General features: G+C 47.3%; 1 pseudogene across 1 annotated transcript in view; it reads left to right on the top strand.

The window, feature by feature from the left end:
• LOC309964891 (membrane protein BRI3-like) overlaps positions 1 to 5,230 on the top strand; it is a 5,575-nt pseudogene extending 345 nt beyond the window's left edge. Inside the window, exon 2 of the transcript in view lies at positions 4,733 to 5,230. The product of the transcript in view is annotated as a membrane protein BRI3-like (transcript). The remainder of the gene's footprint in view (positions 1 to 4,732) is intronic.
• The last annotated feature ends 8,462 nt before the right edge of the window (positions 5,231 to 13,692 follow it).

Genomic DNA, 13,692 nt, shown 5'->3' with positions numbered 1-13,692 from the left:
GCAGGTTCTGGGACATGGGGGAGGACAGGAGGATGGGAGAGGTAAATCAGTGTGGGGAGGGGACCGGGGGGGCCCTAACCCCCCCCCCTCCCCTCACCTTTCTTTTGCTAACACTTCCAGGTAATTGTCCAGCCATACAAAAACTTAAGAAAATCAGAAACCAATTCAAATAAAACTTTGATGGATAATATCACGGTAGGTATTGGTGGTAGGAGTATAAACAGGTACAGTCACTTGGAAAGCCATCTGGCGGTACTTAGTAAAGTGCGGTTCACATATGTGCTGTGACACATCACTTCTACATATATAGATATGAGATATATATATATGATTTATATATATAAAGTTCCCCTAGTGTCCATAACTAGGGGGCTGGATACATAAAATGCTAAGAATGTATCCTATGGAATAACATGTTGCAGATTGAAGCACTGAACTAGATATACACTTAGTGACATGGTTGGATATTAAAAACATAGTTTTGAATTTAAAAAAAAATGTTTTTTCATTTGGCTGTGGTGTAGCACGCGGCATCTTAGTTCCCTGACCAGGAATTGAACCCGTGCCCCCTACAGTGGAAACGCGGAGCAGCGCAATTAGACACATAAGTCAATTAAAAACACATACATGCAAAACACTACATTATTTACAAGAACTCATGGAGGAAAGGAATAAAAATAGAGACTGGGGATGAAGGGAAGAAATTCATCCATCAGTGAAGAGCAGAGCCTCCATACAATGGTGTGTGCTAGGAACTCGCCCCTTAACCCACAGTTTGCCCTTACCTCTCCTCCCTCTGGGGGAAGGAGACACTCTTAGACCTCCAAGAATTTTTAAATGTATGATTAGCACTAGAACATATAATTCTCTCATGCGTAAAACTGGGATAATAGTAAGAAGAATCTCACTGGGTTGTCAGGAAAATTAATGGAGATCAAATCTTAGATGCCTAAAAGGAGCCATGCCCAGCTGTTAGGTGTTTGACTAACACTAACTGGCAAAGAGACTCACTCTGAACTTCATACCAATCTCACAGGGTGTGCGTTCAATTCCTGCCTCAGCAAAACAATAAAGTGTTACGTCAGAGGCTTTCAGAGTCAAGCAAATAGTCGAAACCAGTCGGGGTACATTAGGTCCTCAAGTGCAAGGGCACACGGTCCTGCTCCACAGAGAAAATAATACGACTGTTGATGGAGGCTTAGGGAAGCTCATGACCACCAATGTTCTCCCATACAGTCAGTCTTAGCCCAGTGCACTGCCCCTGTCTGACCATTACTCACCAGAGTCGGCAGTCCTGCCAATTCAGTGATTACCAGGCAGCAGGAGCTGAGTGGGGAAGGGAAATGTGCAGGCCAGCTGACGCTGCAGGGGGGAGAAGACCAGCCAAAGTACAGTGACTGAAGCTGGCATTTGGTCAGAGGATGGGGATTTTGCTGGTCTTTGGTCAAAGGTCTGGCAGTGTACCCTTAGGTCTTTGGGGCACAATGTGTAATCTGAAAAAGTAAGTTAGAGCAGTCTATTATTGGGGATAATGCGTTGTTTGTAGCCACATTTACAAAGATTAGAGGTCTGAGAAGCATGACAGTGTTCCCTCTATTACAAATCCACAGCAGTTCAGAATATAATCCAAGACCGCTTGAAATTGAAGTGAAGTGTGACCAAAACATTCTCTGTTACAAAACTGCTGTCCATGCAAGAGGAAAGTGTGTACCTTTGCACCCAATGAAGGAACTTTTTAGATATCCTATTTATCCTGCTACAGTATGCCATTCACAGAACCTATAAATCGTCTACTCCTCAGACTCAAAAAGGTGGGACATCCTGAAAAACGCAGTCAACTAAAGGAATTCCCACCTGCCTGCTGTAGATGAAATCAGACTGAACCCTAGGACTCTGTCTGATGATCCCTCAAGAGCTCTGCCACACCTAAGTTATCTAGTATGTGAACAGGGAACAAATTGAGAGTTTCAAGGAACCTTAGAGATCTCCCAGTCCAATTTCTTCTTTGTAGAAGTTGTGTTTCAGAGAGGATAACTTGCCCAATGTCAAGCAGCTGGCTCATTCCTTTTTTTTTTTTTTTTTTTTTTTTTTTTGCGGTACGTGGGCCTCTCACTGTTGTGGCCTCTCCCGTTGTGGAGCACAGGCTCTGGACGCGCAGACTCAGCGGCCATGGCTCACAGGCCCAGCTGCTCCGTGGCATGTGGGATCTTCCCGGACGGGGGCACGAACCTGCATCCCCTGCATCAGCAGGCGGACTCCCAACCACGGTGCCACCAGGGAAGCCCTACCTGGCTCATTTCTATTCAACATATGTTTACTGAATACCTACTATGTTCCGGGCGTCCTAGTAAATACTAGGAATTCAGGTAGCATGAATCATTATAAAACATGGCATATTAGTGAAACATGTACACTAGAGCCAGACTCACAGTAAAGCACTGAATGTGCGTTTATCTTAGCTTCACTGCTTACTAGCTGTGTGACCTTGGGCACACTTAACCTCTCTATGCTTCAGTTTCATTGTCTGCGAAATAAGGTAATAATGAGACTATAACTCATGGGATTGCTATATGACTTGAAAGAATCAATATACTTAATGCACACAGAACAGAACAGTGGCTGGCACATAGTTCTCTGTAAGTATTTGTCAATTAAAACACCAGGTTTCTGCTCTGCAGAAGCTCTCCATCCTTTGTTTAGACAGTTAGCTTAGCACACTGGGGGAGCGCTAGGCTAGCCATCCTAATTGGTGCTATATGTGGCTTGAAGGCACAGGCTCGTCTAACTGACTAGTGAGTCCCCCCACCCGGTGCCAAGTACCGCTCCTGGCATGTGATAGACTTCTCAGTATTTGCCAAATGGATGATTGAATGGGTCCCAAAATTAAAGAGTCAGGGAACAAGTATCATGGGAAGCAAATAAATATTTGAATGATACCTTAAACGCTGAGAAAGAAAAGCAGCATTTCTTCCTGTAGAGAAGGGACAAGAGATTCTAGACAGTTGAAGCAGCAGGAGCAAAGTCACTGGGTTGTCAAGGCGACTAGCTTTCTTCCTCTCTCCATATAGCCTACTCTTCTCACTTCCTTTACCCAAGGGATTTGGGAAGTGGATCTGGGTGTGCCATGGAATCTGCAGCTCTCAGCTCCTGATGGATTATAGAGCCCCATTCTGATGAAACCAGGTGCTGATGAAGATGCTCAAGGGATATCCGTTGTTCTTTCCTTTAACACATGTTCCTTCAGAGGGAGCTGGCTGATTTCAGAAATCCAGCAGGGATTAAAGTACTGAATGTGTATTTACTTAGCCCATCTGTTCATGGCGAGAGTTTGATTACATTTGACTGTTAATGTAATTGATATTTTCCTTGAGTTTGATCCTCCTCCACGAAGGACTAGTTTTATAGTTACTTTCAATTAAACTACGTATAATTAAATAATTTACTTTAGAAAAATTTTGACATTTATTAATCATCTGGTGGTTCTCATGGCAGAGATATCTGATTGTGCCCCAATATCCATTCTCTCCTTCTTCTATAGCAATAACATCCTTTTTTTTTTTTTTTTTTTTGGACACGCTGTGAGGCTTGTGGGATCTTAGCTCCCCGACCAGGGATTGAACCCGGGCCCTCGGCAGTGAGAGCACAGAATCCTAAGCAATGGACCGCCAGGGAAGTCCCAGCAATAGCATTCTTGATGTTTATCTGGGCCCATGAACACTGAGGATAAAGACTATATTTCCCAGCTTCTCACACATCCATAGGTGGCCAAGTGACTAAGCAGACATGACATGTTCAATTTCCAAAAACAGTGCATTTTAAAAGAATGACATTTTCTTCTCCATTTTTTCATATCCTCCCCTCTGGATGGAATGTCGATGTAATGGCTAGAGTTAAAGCAACCATATGAACCTTGTGAGGTGAATTCGGGAGTAGAAGAAAATGTTTAGGAGAGCAAGTCTGGGTTTTGATACTCCATGGAGTACTGTATCAGAGTACCTACCTCCCGACTTTTCCTTTTTTATTTTAAATTTTTTCCTTTTGGCTACACCACGCGGCATGCGGGATCTTAGTTCCCTGACCAGGGATCAAACCCGTGCCCCCCTGCAGTGGAAGCGTGAAGTCTTCCCACTGCCAGGGAAGTCCCCAGACTTTTATATAAGAGTGACATAAACTTCTGCTCATTTAAGCTACTGTTAGTTTTGAGTTTGTTGTGGCTTTTTTTCTTGCAGCCACACCTAACCCTAACTTAAATGGCTTCGTCTTGCTACCCGTCCTGACATCTCCTTTGTCCCCTCCAAGTCATTTGTTACTACTCAGAGAATAAAAACTAAGGTTTCCCAAGCAAATAAGAATAATAATGACAAAAATAATAATCAAAAGGATAAATACGTTGCAAAAACTTTGCTTCTTCCTTCCCCATCGGAAAATATCACCTTGTGAATTTCACGGCCACTTTAGTTTTTGGAAGGTCTCATTTGCATTCTATAAATGTAGATGATTAAGAGTCATTCTGGGAGTGGGAAGGGAAGTAAGGGATAAAATACGTGGAAAAGGAGCAGCAATGTTACTGAAAGCAGTTTAGGCAGAGGAAGATAAGACTCCAGCAGTATGTAAATTATGGTACAGCCATAATGCAAAGCTCCCCAATGATTAAAGAGTGTGTTCTAGAATCACATGTATTGCTTTGGGGAAATCTGCAGGATATTTTGTCAAGTGAAAAAGTAGATTCCAGGCGTGGGGAGGCGCGGCGGGGGAAGCCCGCGGCGCCCGCCTCCAGGGGGCCCAGACCCGCCGCCGGGCGTCTTGGCGTCCCCGCGAGTCCGAGCCGGAGCCGAGCCCGAGCGCGAGCGGGAGCCGCCCGCCCTGGACCACAAGCCCCTGCTGCCCGAGCGGCCGCCCGCCTACCACCTGGAGGCCGGCCAGGGCGACTAAGCGTGCGGCCCGCACCGCTACGGCGCCCTCCCCGCGGCCGCCCTCCCCCTGCCTCGTCACAGGGTTACCCCATCACCACCCCAGGGTCTGCAACATCCACAGTCGAAATGTCAGCCGGCACCGTGCCAGTTCCATCGTTGTCGTTGGAGGCTGCCCTGTCTGCAGGGTCGGAGCTCTGGAGGACTCCTTCACCTTCCTGGGCATCTTCCTGGCCATCGTCTTGTGCCCCTCTGGGTTCATCTGCTGTTTTGCCTTGAGGAAGCGAAGATGGCCCAACTGTGGAGCAAACTTTACTTAAAGGGAACAGCACACCTGGTTTCCCCACACCCAGCTCTCTTTTTCTAATGTAAATGTCGTGTACAATAGCTTTTTGGGATTCAGCTTCAGGACTGTTCTGTAAAGTGAGGTGGGACTGGGCACTGCCAGGAGGAGCTGAGGGCACAGCGGTCGGGAGTGTGGACGCGCACGGCACTGCTCCCAGGTCAACGACAGCTCAGTAAAGCACTGCTTTTATTTTTCACAGTCTTCCATTTGAGAAAGGTGAGAAATAGTGTTTTAAATAAATGAGATCCATACCATTGTCAAAAAACAAAAAAAGATTCCAGTATAATAAATAAATACATATTTATATAGACTTAGAACGAACAGGAGCTACGGAAACCAAAATGTTACCAGTATTTATCTCTGCCTAGTAGGATTATAGATGATTTTTATTTTCTTTTATTCTGTTTATTTGTATTTTCTAATTTTCCATGATCAACACATATGATTTATATACATTTTAAGTTGTTTAAAAAGCAATTCTTGGGACCTCCCTGGTGGTCCAGTGGTTAAGACTCGACACTTCCAATGCAGGGGACACGGATTCGATCCCTGGTTGGGGAACTAAGATCCCACATGCTGCTCGGCCGAAAAATAAAGGCAATTCTTAGGTGGTGGCAGGAATAAACCTCTACACTTGCATGAGTCAGAGCGATGTCAAGTTATGCTGTGATGACAAACAAACCCCTAAAATCTCAGTGCCTTAACACACCGGAGGTGGATATCTTATGCATGTGTGGGTCAGTGGGGACATCTGTCCACCAGGTGTGGCTCAGGGATCCATCTCAGCTTGCAGGTCTCAAGGTCAATGCAGGGGAAAGGAGAGGTAGAGAAGACATTTCCATTTCTAGTTGACCTGTCAGAGCTTGCGCATAGCCCTTACCTACCTGCAAGGGAGGCTGGGAAATTGGGGGAGTCTATGGGGTCTACTAAGTGAGCACTGTCTCTGCCACATACACGTACGGTGATTACGTTTTGCTCATCCAAAACCCCAAATTTAAAGCATGACGAGTAAATAATTGACTCTAAAACTGATTTTTAAAAGTACACACACAACAGAATAAATGGTTGCGTGCTTACTACAGTTTTTAAAATAGTCAACAATGGCCTCGGCTGTGAGGAAGGGGGAGGAAACTGGGAAAAGATGAGGCCAAGACTAAAGGTGTCCTCTTCCCCCTCCTAGCTCTTTAATGCATAAAGTTAAGTCTCAACCGTAGTCCGAGTGGAGAGAGGGAAGACAGGACTGAGACGGGAAAGGGCTGGCCAGGAGAAAGAATGAGGATTTCTGAGGGACTAGGAGGTAGAACATGGACCTCTCCTCGTAGACCATGGAAATACCAGGCAGAAGCGTGAGCTGGCTAGAAACTGGGGAGGAGAGCTCGTCCAAGTAGGATGGAAAAAGTTAGGAAGACGGCCAGATCTGGGCAGTGCCCAAGGTGGGAATTAGTGTCAGAATAAAAAGCCAAGAATGTGGGGTGGGGATGGAAGTGCAATTTGAGCAACTCCCTTCAAATGTGCCCTACCATTTGGTTCATACTCTCAAGAAACTGCAGGTTGCGACTCGTCATCAGTTTGAGTTAAAGGGACATGGGTAAGACAGACAACAGAAACCAACTCAGCAGTATCCTGGCCTACAAGAAGAGCCCACAGTCTAAATTAGGGACCAGGGCTACATGGAAAACTGAAGGCTGAATCAGACATCATTCCAGACATAGACTGGGGCAGGCTGTGGAGACAGTGGGGATAGATGGCTGACATCAGGAAGGCAGCAGTGACTCCAGGTGAACTGAATGGTTGGACCAGGACCCCAGCAAGCAGCTGGGGATGGTGAGAGGAGGGTCCAGCTCCCCAAAAGGTTCTAGCAAGAGAGACTGTGACTGGGGTCCTACTAAGGGACAGGGCTTCACAACAAGTGCCACCCGAGAAGGAGAACTGGAATACCTGTGTGGAAAGCAAGGAAAATAGTCATCGTAGGCAAGAACAAAGGAGAAAGGGAGACCGCAGCTTTGAGGGTATATGGTTGCCCAGAGCTTCACTTCTGATAAAGGGGTAGGACAGAAAGATCTATAGATGAGGCAGCTTCTCTCCTGCCTGACTTGGTCTGCATTGGCTTCGGGATGGAGTAGAGTTGGGCCCATGGATAGAAGGCCTGAATTCAGTACCTGAATCAAAGCAGGTTTGGTGAGGCTGGATGCATATCTACTAACAGAACTTGCCCAACAATTCAGAAAAGCTTTTCCGAGACAGCCTTGTAAAGAGGTTATTCACCTTGTAGGTAGGTTCTTCCACTCACCCAACAACAACGTCCACGTGGCTAGGTATCACCAGTTACTGACACAGAGAAGTAGGGTGGGAGGAAACACTTAGACTGGCCGAGTTACCATTATTTACCAAGCTACTGCTATTGGTTTATTGAATACCTTGAGTGAAAATCCCGTGTTTTGTCTCCTTGAAAGATATTTTAAGACACAGATAACCTTTTTTTAAAAAGTTAGCTTTTTTGTTTGTTTGGTTTTTTTTACTTCTTTAGCTGAATGTATCTATTGTGCATGAATGCCTGGGCTTGAGTGCTCAGTACAGCATGGTGTGGAAGGAAAGCTCTGGATTAAGAATCAAAGATTCCAAATTCTCATATGGTTCTAGTGAGGACCAAAGAAAGCAATGTTTAAATGACCCAATGTAATCGAAAAATGAGGTGCGTGTGGGTATCTACCCATCCAGCAACTTTGCATTAGTGTGATACGAATAAGGTGCCGAGGGCATCTCACCCCAGGGTCATGCAGGGACCCTGCTAAGTGAATGAGAACCATGTGCAAGACCAGGCAGCCTTTCAGAAAAAGTGTCCCGGGCTGGGACTCCAGGAGTAAGAGCAGTGGGCGGGGCTTGTCTGGAATGGTCAGATTTCTGAAAGTAACCCTTCCAGAAGCTGCTGAGAATTGAGGTGATTGCGAGGCAGAGAGAAGCCCAGTAAACTGAGTCAGTGTGATTTGGCCTCCTGGCAGTGAGTAAGGGATGCCTGGAAGGGCCAGAAGGGACAGGTTAGCGGGCACGGTCTCACCTACCATTCCTGGCTGAGAAAACCTCCCTCCGCCTCTGAGCTGCCACAACATGGCAGGCCTTAGGGATCAACATGTCTCACTGCCCCTCCCTCCGCTATGACCCCGAGTAAAATGTTTCCTTTGAGACTGCAAAAGATTTTCATGTTTTAGAAGCCACTTTGCAGGTGTGATAGGAGGTCTAGCAAAACAAGTCAGGCTGGGTTCTCAAGCCTTTATCAACTAATGCCTTATCACTCATGCCTTATCTCTTAACACCTCCCTAGGAATTAATTAGCTGAGTGTCAGCTGAAAGTAAGAATGGATCAGAAGAGGAGGAGGAAGTGGTTGGAGAAAAAGGTCCTTTGTCATGACAAGTAAGTGCATCACGATGTGCTTACTGCAGTTTTGCTTGCCTGGGTCCTGAATACGCCACCGAAAGTAGTTGACTCTCCCCTTCCCAAACTACGGGGACCATTGGATACAGAAGCTTAATTATCAAATGGTGTTAACTCATTGTCATTGTAATTTGTTGATGCCCCAAATCACCCAGTTGCCAAGGATGGCTGATCCAAAAAGGTATCCTAAAAATTAAGGTATGGGAATTCCCTGGTGGTCCAGTGGTTAGGACGCCACGATTTCACTGCCAAGGGCCTGGGTTCGATCCCTGCTTGGGGAACTAGAATCCCACAGGCCGCTCGGCTTGGCCATAAATAAATAAATAAATAAGATAAAAATCAGGGTATGCCAGCTGGTATTTATTAAATGTCTCTATCCTCAGAGAGACTAGGCATTGGGGGAAATATATATATATATATGGAGAATTCCTATAGAGTTTACATTCTAGGATTCAGATTCAACTATTATTTACCAAGCTCCTCTCATGTGTTAAGTATCTATCATCTCATTTAATTTTACCAAATCCCTACATAATAATAATATAAGTATTATTATCCCAGTTCTTATTCCCAGGGCATTCAAGTCCAAGCCCAGCACTGTTTCTACTATGTTACGGTGGGGTGGGGAGTAATGTAGTCAGTACACAGAAGCGTGAAGAGCTGAGATACATAAACATACTCATGAGTCACTAACACAGCTTGACACATCGTAATTAAGTGTCACGTATTTGGGAAGGGGGCTGACAAGGATAAAAGCTGGGAGAGGGAATTGACTGAAGGGTGGGGAGGGTGAAGCAAGGTGGAGCTCCTCTGAGCTTTCCCGGATGAGGTGAGGGTGGAGCTGATTATCCCGGGGGGGACAGGCTGGGACCCCGTGGAGAGGTGGTAGTGGCAGGAACAGCCTGCTGTCTGAAATAACAGAGACAGTGAGTCTGTCGGTGACATCCTTTTAACCTGTGGTTAAGGGTGGGCGCTCCCAGTCTCCTGGATGCAGGTAACCAAGGAACTCCACAGCTGCTCAAGGTAAACTGTAGAGTATCAGCCTCCAGCATAGACACTGATGTGCTAATTCCAGCCCAGGCTGGCAGACAGCAGGGGCTCTGTCTAGGAGAGCTGGAGACAACACATTGGAAAGGAGGGAAATGAGCTTTGAGCTATTTTTAGTGCTGCATCTCTGCACAGAGCGCACTTGAGGCACGTGCATGCCTGCAAATTCATCAGATGGGAATATATTCACGTACAGCCTGCTCACTAATGTCCTCTCCAACCAAAAGATGCCTTTCTACAACCTAACTTGTGGTGACATCATTTTCTACCCACTGTCATATACTGATTCTCTGCTGGGCAACTTCCTAAGCCCTCTGCCGAAGGTGTGTCCAGGGAAATAGCAACCACTGAGAAATCAGCAGCTTTTGACATCATAGGAAAAGGAAAGTTTCTCAATTTCCCAAATTTTTAACAAGTGCCAAATACAAACTCAGCTTGGTTGGAAATATAAGCACAATGGAATTCTGTAGAACCTTAAAGGAAGCCACAGACGATTTTCCCTGAGCTGCAGTGGAAACTCTACACCCTCAAAACACCCAAGAGCTTTCCCACCAATAAAACTTGTTGGCAGAGCATTACATCATCAGAAAAAACTCTGATTGGCTGAGTACTGTCCTCAAGAAAAGACCCATTTCTGGCAGCAAAAACTTTTCCAAGAGCCTTTTGGGGCATCAGACACCATATTTAGTTTCCTCTTTTTAGCGCAGAACTTTCGTACAATAACCAGCACGTAGGTCCTTTGGGAAGCTGCTTCTGCCAGCACTTAGGCAAAAACTCTGAAGTTGCCTTTGGTGCCTTGGCGCTGGCCTCTGGGCTGGTGGTACCTACCCTGGTAGGTGGGAAAGTGCAAAGAGGTTTAATGAGGAGCGTGCTACTCCTTCTGTCACCAGCTCCCAGATTAGACATGGCTAAGGTGTCTGAGAGCATCTGCCAGGGAATGTCATAACAGAGGCTACTGTGAAGCCAAATTAAAGGAGCCCAGCGAGCCAGGCAGTCTTCAAGTTAGAAATGTTCATTAATTGCTTGTATGCGATGTATTAGGCTAGGCAGGTGGGCCCTTGCCTTCAAGGAAGACAGGAACATTCATTCAGGCCGCGTTTCCCATGAAGAGATGCAAAGAAGCTGAAACAGAGCAAGTCCTACATATTTCCTGAAAGGAAACATCGAGGGTTTTACTGATTGTTCTTTGGCTGGAAATAAGTAAAAGGAAGTATAACCCCACTGTTCGGACCATGCCCTCCCCCCAAGCCCTGCCCCCATGATTTTCTTCTGCCCTGTGTAGTTCCTGTTCATCTGTAACTACCTCTCAGGTGAAAGCTGTAACTTGAAAACAGGCAGACAAGTTAGAATTGTGTGGCACCCAGCTACCCCTGCTTTATTACTCTGTGTTTACTCTTTATTCTTCCCCATTTCCTCTCTCATTTTTCTTTCTTTCCTTCCTTCCTTTTCCTTCTTCCTTCCCTCCCTCCGTCCCTTCTTTCCTTCCTTCCCTTCTTTCCTTCCTTCCCTCCCTTCCTCTCTCTTTCTTTCTTCCGTTCTTCCTGTCTTGCTTTCTCTCTGCCTTACTCTTTCTTACAATACAGATAGATCTCCTTGGTTCTCCCTTAGAGAACACCCTCTTTCCTCCACATGAACTCCCACCTGACTGACTGTGGTTAAGAAACCTCTTTGCTCGAGAACATCCTTGTTACTGGTCCTGAATTAAAATATCCTCAGGGCGGGGCGGGGATGAGGTGGGACCAGTTTGCCAGAAGACCAACCAGTCCCTATTCAGATCAGGATGGCTATTTCCTGCAAATCACTTTCCAGGTAAGCACAGCACCGTTGTCAATGGGTCTTGAATCCAGGTAATAGTTTCCCAACACTCAAGGAGAGGGAGAAGGAGGCCATAAATCCTCCCTCAGGAAGTAGGAGATGGATTACATCACTGTGGGCAAAATGAGGGTAAAGGGTGGATTTTAATATGGTTAAATCGTTCGTCTTCACCGTTTGGGTTTCAGAGGAATGAAGATAAGAATAGAAGGATGCAGGGCTTCCCTGGTGGCGCAGTGGTTGGGAGTCCGCCTGCCAATGCAGGGGACACGGGTTCGAGACCTGGTCCGGGAGGATCCCACGTGCCGCGGGGCAGCTAAACCCGTGAGCCACAACTGCTGAGCCTGAGCTCTGGAGCCCGTGAGCCACAACTACTGAGCCCACACACCACAACTACTGAAGCCCGCATGCCTGAAGCCTGTGCTCCGCAACAAGAGAAGCCACCACAATGAGAAGTCCGCATGCAGCAACGAAGACCCAATGCAGCCAAAAATAAATAAATACATTTATTAAAAAAAAAAAAGAATAGGAGGATGCAAGTTTCCTGTGATAGAAAAGAAGAGCACTTGGGAGGAGGATGAAAGCTGGGAGGGATCACAGGGGCAAACAGAGAAGCATGTGAATTCCCAGGCACGAGAAAGCAGCGGGCACATGGCAAGTCCAGCCCCAAACATCTAGAGAGGCTGCCAGGTTTCTGGTCGTGTCTCATTCTTTTAAACGGAACAATCCGAGATGACGCCAGGCAGACAGCCTGGGGTCAGAACGATCTGTCACCAAGCCTGACTCCTAGTCTTCCTCCTGGACCACGCTCTGCCTTGTGACTCCCTCCCCATCTCCTGACTCTTCCTGCGGCCACGAGCCCCCGCCCTCAGCTTCCCTGCGACCATCAGCTCCTCCAGGACTGATCTCAGCTTGCCTCTGTGAACATGGCAACTGACCCTTTAAGCATGGTCAGCTCAGCAGGCCCTGGCTGGCACAGAAAAGCCTGTGGCAGACAATAGTGTTTATTCTAGGCAATTGTCCCAGACTGGTTACTCCCTGCTAACGCCCCACCTTCTGCTGTGTGCCATCTTTTTTCCCATCGTCTGAGTTCATCCTCCCCAAGCCTTGGCTAAGAGACTCCGCCTCCCAGTCCCACCCAGAAGGACCCAAGCCCCTGCGTTGGGGGAAGGGAGTGTAAACAGCAGGTGAGGCGTGATTTATGGTTGCACTCTGGCTGTTTTGGGTAACAACTGCCCTGGGTCAGGTCAGTCTCAGGGCTCCGCCCCAGCGCCAACCTGCTGCGCCAGGTTTGCCTCAGCCCCTGCGGAATGGACAAAGGGCGAGGCTTGCAAGCAGCATGGGCTAAACTTGGGACCTCTAGTTACTGCGTGAGGGAAGAGAGCGCGAGAGGTACCACCGCCCAACCTAGAGACCCTGGCCGTCCTCTCACCCTTCCTGCCTCATAACTGAGGAGCATTCTGCCTTGGAGAAGGCACCTGCCAGTGCAGGTCCCCAGCTCCAGCTCTGGAAGCCGGGCTGCAGTTTGCCCGCAGAGCGTGAGCTGTGGCCTCACCCTCCTTGGGTTGGCTGTCTCGCAGGGAACGCACCTCTGAGCCCCACCTCGGGGTCCCTGGCTCCCCACCCTCTCACCCTTCCCAGCCATCGCTCTCCTCCTGGCTCTCTTGCCTCATTGAGATCCCTTCCCTTCCCAAATGATTATTTTTTTAATACTTATTTATTTTATTTATTTGGTTGCTCCAGGTCTTGGTTATGGCAGGGGTGCTTTTTAGTTGCGGCTGTCAGGCTCCTTAGTTGCGGCTTGTGTCCAGATGATGATGATTATTATTTTTTAACAAATTAATTTATTTTATTAATTTATTTTTGGCTGCGTTGGGTCTTTGTTGCTGCACGCGGGCTTTCTCTAGTTGCGGCGAGCAGGGGCTACTCTTCTTCGCGGTGCGCGGGCATCTCATTGCGGTGGCTTCTCTTGTTGTGGAGCACGGGCTGTAGGCGCGTGGGCTTCAGTAGTTGTGGCACACAGGCTCAGTAGTTGTGGCTCGCGGGCTCTAGAGCACAGACTCAGTAGTCGTGGCGCACGGGCTTAGTTGCTCCACGGCATGTGGGATCTTCCCGGACCAGGACTCGAACCCGTGTCCCTTGCATTG

The sequence above is a fragment of the Leucopleurus acutus genome (assembly GCF_964270905.1).
Source record: "Leucopleurus acutus genome assembly, chromosome: 8".
NCBI classification, from domain to species: Eukaryota; Metazoa; Chordata; class Mammalia; order Artiodactyla; family Delphinidae; genus Leucopleurus; species Leucopleurus acutus.
This window is presented reverse-complemented; position numbering and strand designations above follow the sequence as displayed.